Source organism: Megascapheus bottae, chromosome 35, assembly GCF_031878675.1.
Source record: "Megascapheus bottae isolate mThoBot1 chromosome 35, mThoBot2.hap1, whole genome shotgun sequence".
In the NCBI taxonomy this organism is placed as follows: Eukaryota; Metazoa; Chordata; class Mammalia; order Rodentia; family Geomyidae; genus Megascapheus; species Megascapheus bottae.
Genome location: NC_143543.1, coordinates 4168848 through 4179887, shown reverse-complemented (window position 1 = coordinate 4179887; position 11040 = coordinate 4168848).

Sequence of the window (11040 nt, the reverse complement as noted above, 5' to 3'; positions counted from 1 at the left end):
GTGGCTCTGGGAATCTGTGTATAACTGTGGTTCTCAGCCTAATTAGTTCCACTGCTGACTAGGTCAGGGTTTGCAGGTTTTGCAGGTGTTCGGCCTATTCTCAGAGGCTGTGTGCTGCTGCACAGCTAGCTCTCAGCCCAATCAGTGGCCCCACAGTGGGTCATAGGATGGAATTGCGCATTTTGGTCTCAGCTACCTCAGCTCATGGCTAGTTTTCCTGCCCTGCTCCTGGAGGCGGGTACCAGCTGAAGGCCTGGTATTTAGGAGTTTTTGAGTGCTCTCAGTTAAACTAACCTGACTGGTTTCCGCCCAGTTCTCAGGGGTGGGGCCCAGCAAAGGATGTGGCCTCTGAGGGTGGAGCAGTGCCTTTCTGGCTCTCAGAGGGTGAGCTTAGCCCCTGCTGGTCTGCCCTTAAGTTCCCTACTGTGTTTCAGCCCCTTTGGCAGAGAGTCTGTCTGTGATTTTGTGTGGAGCCCCTTGGTGCTGTCTTGCTGGAGACTCCCAGCAGGAGGGCACCTATCACAGGTTTCAGTCAGTCAAATGCTGGCTCCCAGACTCTTGCACACCCTCACATGCTGTTGGAAGGCATGGTCTCAGTGCCCCTCAGTCTCCAGTTTCAGTGGCCTGGGAGAGGAGGCTGTTGGGCAGGTTGGAGCAGGGACACATCTGCCCCCTTTGTTGAGGTGCTGCGTCTTAGCGCCCGCCCACCTGTCAGTCTCCAGTCAATGGCCTGGGTGGAGGGGGCTGTTGGGGAAAGGGTCTGGATTCTGAATTCCTTGCCCCCTGCACTTGGGCAGGGAGGGATGGGTCTGGGTTAAGTTCTGTAGCTTGCCATCAGCTCTGCTTTCATGATGGGTTTAGGGGAACACGCTGGAGTACTTACTCCTTGGGGTTAGGATGTGAGGTGCTTCTTAGTTTTGGAGGGTCGTTCACCTCCCCTCTGGTCTCCACCACCTTCCGTGCTGCTCGCACCCTGGTCTATGTGGGTTCCTGTTCCTCTGCCACTTGCTGGCATTGCTGGAGTTCAGGGCTTCCTGGGCCCAGCACTCTCCCCTACTGCTTTGCAGCTTGGAGCCAGTGGCGATAGGTGGGGGAGTGTTCCATGCATTTCAGATTCTTTGAGAACGTTGGATATAATCTTTATCTGGATTTCTTTTCCAGTTTGTGTACTTCTCTGTTGCTTCTTGAATTTGTAGTTTTAGTTATCATAAGATATTTGGCTCATGGGATTCCCTGATTCTTGCTTTTTGTGGGAGAAACCTATGATGTGTCGCTATGGTCCCAGCGCCATCTACTCTCTCCATATAGGCCATTTTTATTTCTTCTTCAGAAAACACTCTCTTTAAGTTTTTGGCCCATCTTTTAATGGGATGGTTGTTTCTGTGGAGATTAGTTTTGGAGTAATTCAATTTTTTGAGCTGTTGATATAATTTAGATATGAGGCATTTGTTCCACTCTGTAGGCTTTCAGTTAATTTGCTAGCTATGTCCTTTGCTATACAGAAGCTCTGCAGTTTAATGCAGTCCCACTTATCCAGACTTTCTGTGATTTGTTTTGTTTTTTGGTCCTTATTAACAAAGTTTTGACCTGTGCCAAGGAGACCTAGTGTATCTCCTATTTATTCTTGCAGAATTTTCACTGTATCTGCTTTTACCTCGAGGTTTTTGATCCATTTGTAGTTATTCCTAGTGCAGGGGGACAAAGAAGGATTCAAATTTAGTTTTCTGTAGGTGCATAACCAGTTCTGCCAGTACCACGTGTTGTAAAGGCTGTCTTTCTTCCATTCTATTTTGTTTGTCTCCCTTATCATAGATTAGGTGACCAGAGGTGTGTGGGTTAATATCTGGGTCCTCAGTTCTATTCCATTGGTCTTCAGGCCTATTATTGTGCCAGTACCAAGCTGTTTTGTTCACTATAGCACTGTAGCAAAGTCTAAAGTTACGTATTGAAATTTCTCCTGTGCTGTTCTTTCTATTAAGAATTGTTTTTGCTATACGGGGTCTTTTATTATTCCATATGAAATTTTGTATTGCCACTTCTATTTCTTTAAAGAATGACATTGGGATATTGATGGGTATTCCGTTAAATTTGTAGATAGCCCTTGGCAAGATACCTGTTTTCAAGTTGTTAATTCTTCGAATCCAGGAGCATGGGTGGTTGTTTCCATTCCCTCAATTATGATTTAATTTCCTTGTTCAGGTTTTTACAATTTTCATCAAAAATTCCTTTACATTCCTAGTTAAGTTAATTCCTAGGTACATTATTTTCTTTGAGGCTATTGCAAAAGGAGTTGCTTTCCTGATTGTTTCCTCGTTCCTCTCACTGTTGCATATAGGAAGGCAGTTGATTTTTGAGAGTTAATTTTATACCCTTCTACCTTACTAAAGCTTTGAATCAGCTCAAGGAGCTTGGGAGTGGAGTGCATAGGGTTCTTTAAATATAGAATCATGTCATGTGCTGGCTTCTTGCCTTATTGCTCTGGCTAGGAATTCAAATACTATGTTAAAGAAGAGTGGATTGAATGGGCATGCTTGGATATTTCCTGATTTTTAGAGGGACTGGCTTTAGCTTTTTGCCATTAACTATAATGCTAGCTGTGAGTTTGTCATACACAGCCTTTATTATATTGAGGAATGTTCCATGGATTCCTAGTTTCTCCAGAGCATTTAGCGTAAAATGGTGTAGGATGATGTCAAATAGATTTTTTGCATCTGTTGAGTCAATCATGTGATTTTTATCCTGTTCCTGTTGATGTGTTGAATTATATTAATTGATTTGTGTATGTTGAACCAGCTTTGCATCCCTGTGATGAATCCTGTTTGATCAGTGTATAATTTTTTTCAATGAGTTGCTGAAGATGGTTGGCAAGTATTTTGCATCAATATTCATCAATGCAATGGGTCTCTTTCTTTGATGAATGTCTGTGCCGGGGCCAACCGGCAGCAAACCAGGGTTCGCAGATTGGGGTTCCTGAAATAGGGGACAAGGACTAGGAAGAAAAAGAAGAGAGACAGACACACCGGGTCCGGGATGTCCGCAGTCCAGGCAAAGACTGCCGAGACTGCCACGTTTATTTTCCACTGCCCCTTCTTCCCTCCTCCTCTCCCAGGGAACCTCCAGGTGTTACATTCATATGGTAATTCTCAGGTCATTTACATAGAATAGGGCCAGAAAGAAATAAGACAATATAGCCATCATCTGATGCAAGTCAAGGTACAGTTTGATTCCACTCTGGCTCCCAACATGTCCCCCGTTTTTTATTTTAAAAGAAACACAAGTGCAATTTTTACTCTTTTCTATACCCCTAATTTATCCTGTCACATTTTCCAAAAATGACTTTGGTCCCTTGGTCCAATGGGGATTTGATGGGCGGAGATTCAACTTCCGTGACTTCTTCAAGCTGACTCAGGGGCGCCGTCTCCACGCTTGACCAGGGACCTTAAGAAGCCCAGCCTGTTTTATCAAGGGGTTGCAAGGATTAGACACCAGGAACAACAATCTACTCCAAACTAGAAATCATACTTGACATTCAACAACTGCACAAACCATCCTTGGCCACAACAGCGCAGCCTGCCTAGCACCCATTTGCAAAGGCTTTTTCTTGATTGTCTGGGGAACTAAATTTCTGCAACCTTAACAATGCTTCAGTTGTCAGATCTAAACAGATTAATAGAGACACAAGCCTCAGATCCACAAACTTTTCCTGAATTTGTGGCTGGTGTCAAAAATAAAAAATAAAAATTTTACTCAATTAGGACTTTAAACTACCCGCTATCACAGAAGATTGACAAGTTCCTGCCCAGTTATGAAAGGCACGGGCATTAGTAAGGCATGCTTACAAACTATTCTATGACTTCCCGGCTCTGATTAATTTGAATGGCCAAGCACAAGTGACTCTAAGATCTGACACCATCTCTGCCATCCAAGCAGAGGCTTTCCTGTCCCAGTAGTGTCTCTCCACACAGGGATAAACATCCCATTGGCATTTCACTTTGTTGATTGCTGGATTTGAACTCAGGGTCTGGGCGCTGTCTCTCAGCTCTCCAGCTCAAGGCTAGCACCCTGCCACTGTGAGTCCCGAGCTTGGTGCTTGAGTGCTTCCCCCCAGCTTTTCAGCTCAGAGCTAGCACTCTGCCACTTCGAGCTCCAAAGCAAGTCTGTCCCAGCATCCTGCTGGCAGATTAGACACCACAGTCTCACAGGGACTTTGCTTTGCCCGGGCAGGCTCAAAACTGTGGCTTTCAGATCAATGAGTCCTACAAAAGGCCACTTTACTCCAATTAGAAGCAACAAGGTGGTCAATACAGAAATAGTCTCTAAGCATGATCTTACCTGGAACTTGGTGAGGGCCAAACTTACATCTGAATGAGGATCTGCTGTCCTTCTCCATGGGCCTTCTGGAGATTGCTATAAAGTAACTTACAAGAGTAAGCTGAAATAGCAATTAAGCAACCATTTTGATAGTCCTAATTTTCCTTGTTTCTTTTTTTGAAACAAAGCTTTAGGACAACTTTACTTTTAAATTTTGTTCAGAAATGGTTTCTAATATTCTTTAAAACTTTTACACTTTTTAACTTAAACTCTTAACACTTTGGTCTTTATTTGCATTTGAAAAACCTTTAAGGCTAAAGGAATTCCCTTTGCCTCCAGGCCCCCTAGGGCCCAGGTCACTCCCTTTGCCTTTGAAGAGACTTTTTGTATTATTCTGCAGTTTAGATTATTACTGCCTAGAACTCCATCAACAGTTTAAACTCAAATAACAGTTTTTCCCTAATGCAAGAATTACAAACATCAGTGCACCAAAAGTTATCATCAGACTTCCAGTGTCAGTCTGCAAGAAAAGACAGATAGGCAAAGTTTCTGACATTAATGAACAATTTTACATTTAAATCTCTAATACATGTCTCCAAACTTTAAAGGTAATAAATCCCAAATTCCCTAATGGGATTTATTAACCCTCTGGGTTAAACAGGATACAATGTTTACAATGTAAACAACTCTAAGTATTACAAAACCAGATTTTTTTCCGGGTCTTTAGAAAAGTACTTTCTACCAATTTCTCTTTAAACCAATGCAATAATTCTTTGAGATATTGTAAAACATTCAAACCTAATATTTTTCTTGAAGTTTTAAGCTTAGATTTAACCAATTGTCTTTGTGTTTAAGTATAAATTTATCCATTGTTTTATACAGCATGCTGACAATTTAACCTTGAACATGTTCACTCACTCATTCACACACATTCATACTCAAAGACCATAAAGTGCACAAAATTAATATTGGCCATTCGTTTTCCGGAAGTTTGTGTCAAGAGAGTTTTGCCAATTTTACTCTTATAGATGAGAACCAGGTTCAAAACAAAACTTTTTGCAAGGCAACTTAGCTGGAATTTATTTTTCCAGGGCTTGTCACAACTGCAGACATGGGGGAGCGGCCATGCTAGGCCCAGAAATGTTCAAATAAATAACAAGGATGTGTGCTTGAGTATGCACAAAAAAACCATAAGGATCCATACTTAGAAATGGTACCAATTTTTAAAGACAAAACTGGACAAGGAAAAATATGTAATACGAAAAAGACAGAGAAACGGAGACTTTTAAATAATCAGACATTGACATATAACAAGAAAATTGGACTCAATCAGATACACTTAACACAAAAAACATGAGCTCAAATGAATGTTTTCACCAAACAGTTATTTTTAGATTTAGACATGTCTTGCTGGTGGGACTCTCAGGTATGCCTTGTTATCGACAAGAAACTCAGAAGGGGAGAGGGGGTCAAGGCGTCCCTTGACCACCCAGGCCTCTGTTTTAGGCCCACAGTGCACCTTTTCAAACAAACAAACAAAAATAAAATAAAATAAAATAAAATAAAATAAAATAAAATAAAATAAAACGCAGACATACAAGGGGGTCGGCCGACTTCTGCTTACCTCTGGAGGCCTTTGCTTTTCACCTGGGCATCTTTTACAAAAAAGGTTATTAAGAAGAGGGCTGGTAAAGACAAAATAATGTCACATATTAAATTGTGTAGAGTCAATAAATATGTTAAAAGGTCCCTACATAATAGTAAAAGGAGGAGAAACACAGCTCATATGAATGTGTGGAACAAGTGGATCAGTAGCAGTCCCGATTGACATGCACAAATAACTCAGGTCCTTCCCACGTCGCAGGACGCACCACTGGAGGGTTGGGGGTGTAGGCCCAGTGAGTCGCTGCTTGGATGGCCACAGTCACTCTCCACGATCCGAACGCAGCGTTCAGGCAGCCAGCGGGCGTCATTTTCTCCTTGTGAAAAAACACATACATGCCCTCGACCCCAGGTTAGAACAGGATCGGGTCCATGCCAAGCACCAGTTAGGGGATCCTTCCATTTTACTAAGGCAAAAGGACGCTGCGCTCTTTTTTCCCAGAATCGATGAGCAGCAGATAAATTATTTGAATCCAAATTCAAAAAATTTAAAACAAATAAAGCATGATTGAGTATATTCACAGGGGTAGCGGGATATGACTCTCCTTTCTGTATTTTAGCAATTTGATGTTTTAATAATCCATTAGCTCTCTCCACAATGCCTTGACCTTGAGGATTGTAAGGAATGCCTGTAATATGAGTGATATTATAGGAATGGCAGAAGGATTGAAATGCTTGGCTTGCATAGCCAGGGCCATTATCTGTTTTTATTTGTGAGGGAATCCCCATCTCAGCAAAGCATCGAATGCAGTGAGAGATACAATGTTTAGTGGCTTCCCCAGCAAGGGGGGTGGCCAAGATAAAATTAGATTAAGTATCTACAGTAACATGAACGTATTTTAATCGGCCAAATGATGGAACATGTGTGACATCCATCTGCCAAATGTGATTAGAAAGCAGTCCTCGTGGATTTATGCCTAAATGGGGGGCTGGTGAAAAAGGGACACAGTTGGAGCAAGTCTTAACTATTTGACGTGCCGCTTCTCTAGATAATTTGAACTGTCGGCGCAAGGCTCGACTGTTTTGATGATGGATGGCATGTGACTACTTAGCAAGTTCAACCTGAGTTAAGTAAACTCTGGTGGCGGAGTCAGTAACTGCATTGCCTTCACTTAAAGGGCCAGGAAGATTAGTGTGAGCTCAAACAAAGCCAAAAAAACAGGAGTGGTTGCGAGAACAAAGCAAAGTTTGTACTTGGCGAAATTGGGTCTGGATATTGGAGTTAGTAGTTCCAATAAAGGGAACAGTTTCTATGACTTGAAGAGCACGAATTACATATTGACTGTCTGAGTATAAGTTAAAGGGCTCGTCTTGTAACAGGACGAGTGCTTGTAAAACAGCCTCTAATTCCACCTCTTGGGCGGAGGAAAAACCCGTAACCCAAGATTGAGTTTTCCCATTAATGGTCAAAGCAGCCTTTCCATTAGAGGATCCATCTGTAAATACCAAAGCAGCAGAAGATAAAGGCGAGGCCTGTACTATGGAAGGAAATAGAAACGTATGACAAGCAGCAAATTGGAGAAGTTTGTTAGACGGGTAGTGATGCAAAATTTTCCCCGTATAATTGGCCCAAGCAATGGCCCAAGAATCGCAATGGGCGAATAGCCAATCTTGTTATTGTAGATTATATGGGACACAGATAAAATGAGGTTCCTGACCTAAATATTTACGGGAATCCACTCGGCACATATGTATCAGATTAGCTAAAAATTCGTAGTAGGGGGTCAGCACTTTGCCGGGTGTGGATGGTAGATAAAGCCATAAAAGTGGGCCATCCTGCCACAATACAGCAGTTGGGGAGTGAGAAGTAGCTAAAATATAAACTCCCCATGGTTTAGAATAGTCACAATAGGTCACTTGTGGCTGGGAAATTGCCTTTTCTACAATTTGGATGGCCCTCCTGGCGTCAGGATTTAATTCACGCAAGGATGTAGGGTTGGTATCTCCTTTTAAGAGATCAAAAAGGGGTTTTAACTCTCCTGTGGAGAGCTTTAGATAAGGCCGAAGCCAATTTATATCTCCTAAGAATTGCTGAAAATCATGAAGAGTTCTTAAGTGTGAAGTTTTTAATTGTATTTTTTGGCTTTTAAAATAGTGTGGGCCTAATATATGGCCTAGATATGTAAAAGGGGGGTGTTCCTGAAACTTTTCAGCTGCTATTATAAGGCCAAAGAGGCTCAGATCTTGCTTTAGTTGTCCAAAGGCTTGTCGTACGACGATAGGGTCAGAACAAGCCAACAAGATGTCATCCATATAATGAACAATATAAACAGAAGAAAATTTTTCACGAGTGGAAGAAATGGCTCTAGCTACAAAACTTTGACATAAAGTTGGGCTATTTGCCATGCCCTGTGGGAGCACAAGCCAGTGATATCGTTTCATGGGTTCTTTAAAATTAACAGAGGGGACGCTGAAGGCAAAGCGCTTACCGTCTTGAGGCGCCAGGGGTATAGTATAGAAACAATCCTTCAAATCTATAATAATCTTATAAGTATCCTTTGGGATTGCCATGGGTGAAGGCAAGCCAAGCTGTAGGGCCCCCATCAGTTCCATTGTCGCGTTAACCTTTCTCAAATCCTGTAACAGCCTCCATTTACCTGACTTTTTCTTTATAACAAAAATTGGAGAATTCCATGGAGAGTTAGAAGGGGCCACATGCCCCAAGTCCAGCTGTTCCTGTACCAGCTGCTGAGCTGCAATGATCTTTTCTAGAGAAAGAGGCCACTGTTCAACCCATACCGGTTGTTCAGACAGCCAATTTATGGGATCAGCATGAGGGGGAGGGCAAACGACAGCTCCCGTCAAGGGATACACCAATCCTTGTCTCGTAGGGTGAGACTGGGGTTGGAGTGGCTCTAGCTCCCCCTGTGCTGCTCGGCCTAGTCCCCTAAAGGGGAGGAGGCCTTGATCAAGTAACTGCTTAGTGACCGCAGCACTAGGACTAAACATATACACTCCCATTTTTTCCATGATATCACGACCCCATAAATTAATTGGCAGATGATCCAAGACAAATGGCTGAAAATGACCAGAGTGCCCTTCCTCATCTCTCCAAACAAGGATCGCACTGCTCTGCTGTGGGTCAGTTGCTTGCCCAACCCCCTGTAGGGAAGTCATAGAGGTTGTCAGGGGCCATTGGGCGGGGCAATGTTTTTTAGATATCACAGACACATCTGCTCCAGTGTCTAATATTCCTTTAAAGGGCTTTTCTTGTATAAATATTGTCATCTCAGGCCTCTCTTGTTTTATGCTTTGTACCCAATAGATATCAGAAGATCTAAATCCTCTCTGTCCACATGGGGAATTAGCAGTCTCCCCGGGAGGTAAAGGCACAAGTATTAATTGTGCTAATTTTTGACCGGCTGGGATCGATACCACGTGTTTCGGGGCAGAGGCCATAACTTTGATTTCTCCAGTAAAATCCTGGTCAATTTTGCCAGGTGTAATCTGTATCCCTTTAAGGGCTGAGCTACTTCGCCCTAACAGCAATCCAGCCACTCCCGGGGGAAGGGGGCCGAAGACCCCCGTGGGGAGAGCTTGTGTCCCCATCTCTGGGGTCAATACTGAGCAGGTGGAGGAACAGAGGTCCAATCCTGCACTTCCTGGGGTGGCACGGAGGAGGCCGGAGACTGATCTTGGGGGGTTGTTAGAAGATGCACTTGTGGCCGAGAAGAGGGAGGGACTGCCCCATGGTTTTGCGGGGCCAGGGGCTGGCCCCTTCTCCAGTTTCCCAAATACGGGCGGCCATTGCGATCTGTTGCTGACTTGCAATCTTTAGCCCAGTGCTTCCCTTTACCACAGCGTGGACATGTGCCAGGTGATTTTTCTCTCTTTTGCCTGGCCTGGCGTGGGCATTGCGTCATCCAATGTCCTATTTGTCCACAAGAAAAGCAACGCCCTGGGGGTCTAGCATCCCGAGAATGCCGCTGACCTCTATATTTTAGAGACTCACTAACAGTCTTTCCTTGAGGAGCGGCGGCTAAAGTAAGGCCTTGTACATGGGAGGGTCCAATATCAGCACACAGTGAAATAAAGTCCGTGATTCCTCCCTTATTCCTATGGGGTCTGATAGCCGCCTGACAGGCGGCGTTGGCATTTTCATAGGCTATGTGTCTAACTATACTCTCCCTTGCATTCTCATCTTGTACTAGGCAGTCTGCAGTCTCCATTAATCGAGACAAAAATTCTAGATAAGGTTCATTCGGTCCCTGTTTAACTTCTACTAGATTTTTTGTACGATTGGAATTGCGTAACTTTTTCCAAGCCTCTCTCGCCGCAGCATTTATTTGTAAATAGGCCTCCTTTGCATAACCCAATTGATCTTCGGTGTTTTTATAGGTTCCCTCTCCTAACAACTGATCAACAGTGTAAGGCAGGTTCTGAGACCTATTTGTTTCAATTTTAGCCCGACACTGTGCAGTGAACTCTGTCTCCCATAATAAGTACTCTCCTGCACTAAGGCATGCTCTGGCAAGCCGCTTCCAGTCATTTGGGCATGCAATACCAGCACACGCGGCCTCCAATATTACTTGAGTAAAAGGGGCAGTTGGCCCATATTGGGAGCAGGCATTTTTTAAATCCTGTAATAGTTTAACAGGAACAGGTTGATGGTATACTTGTTCATCATGATCAACTAAACTAGGGAAGCATCGAGGCCCTGAAATACCTTCCCTCTCTCTAGCAGCCTGAGTCAGGTTTAATTGCGATGCACTGTGCCTGGTTGTAGTGCCTGTTAAAAGGGACTTGTTGCTAGGGCCTTTAGGCTTGCCTAAAGGTTGAGAAAGGGATTGAGGCCGTAAGGCTGCAGCCGGAGGCGGTGGGTGTGAGGGGTAAGGTTTAGAATCAGACACCATAGTGGCCTGAGGGTCATATTTCTTTCCTACTTCTGGGGGGGCTCTCTGCTCTGTCCCCATTTTCGATAGAAGATGTAGCATTTCTTCTAACTTCTTCTCTATCATAGCCACCCGACCCTCCAATGACTCATCATAACTTTCCTCCTTGGTATTCAGACCTGAATTCTGATACTCAATATCTACTGGTTGTTGTTCCCTTTGCAAGATCTCACTT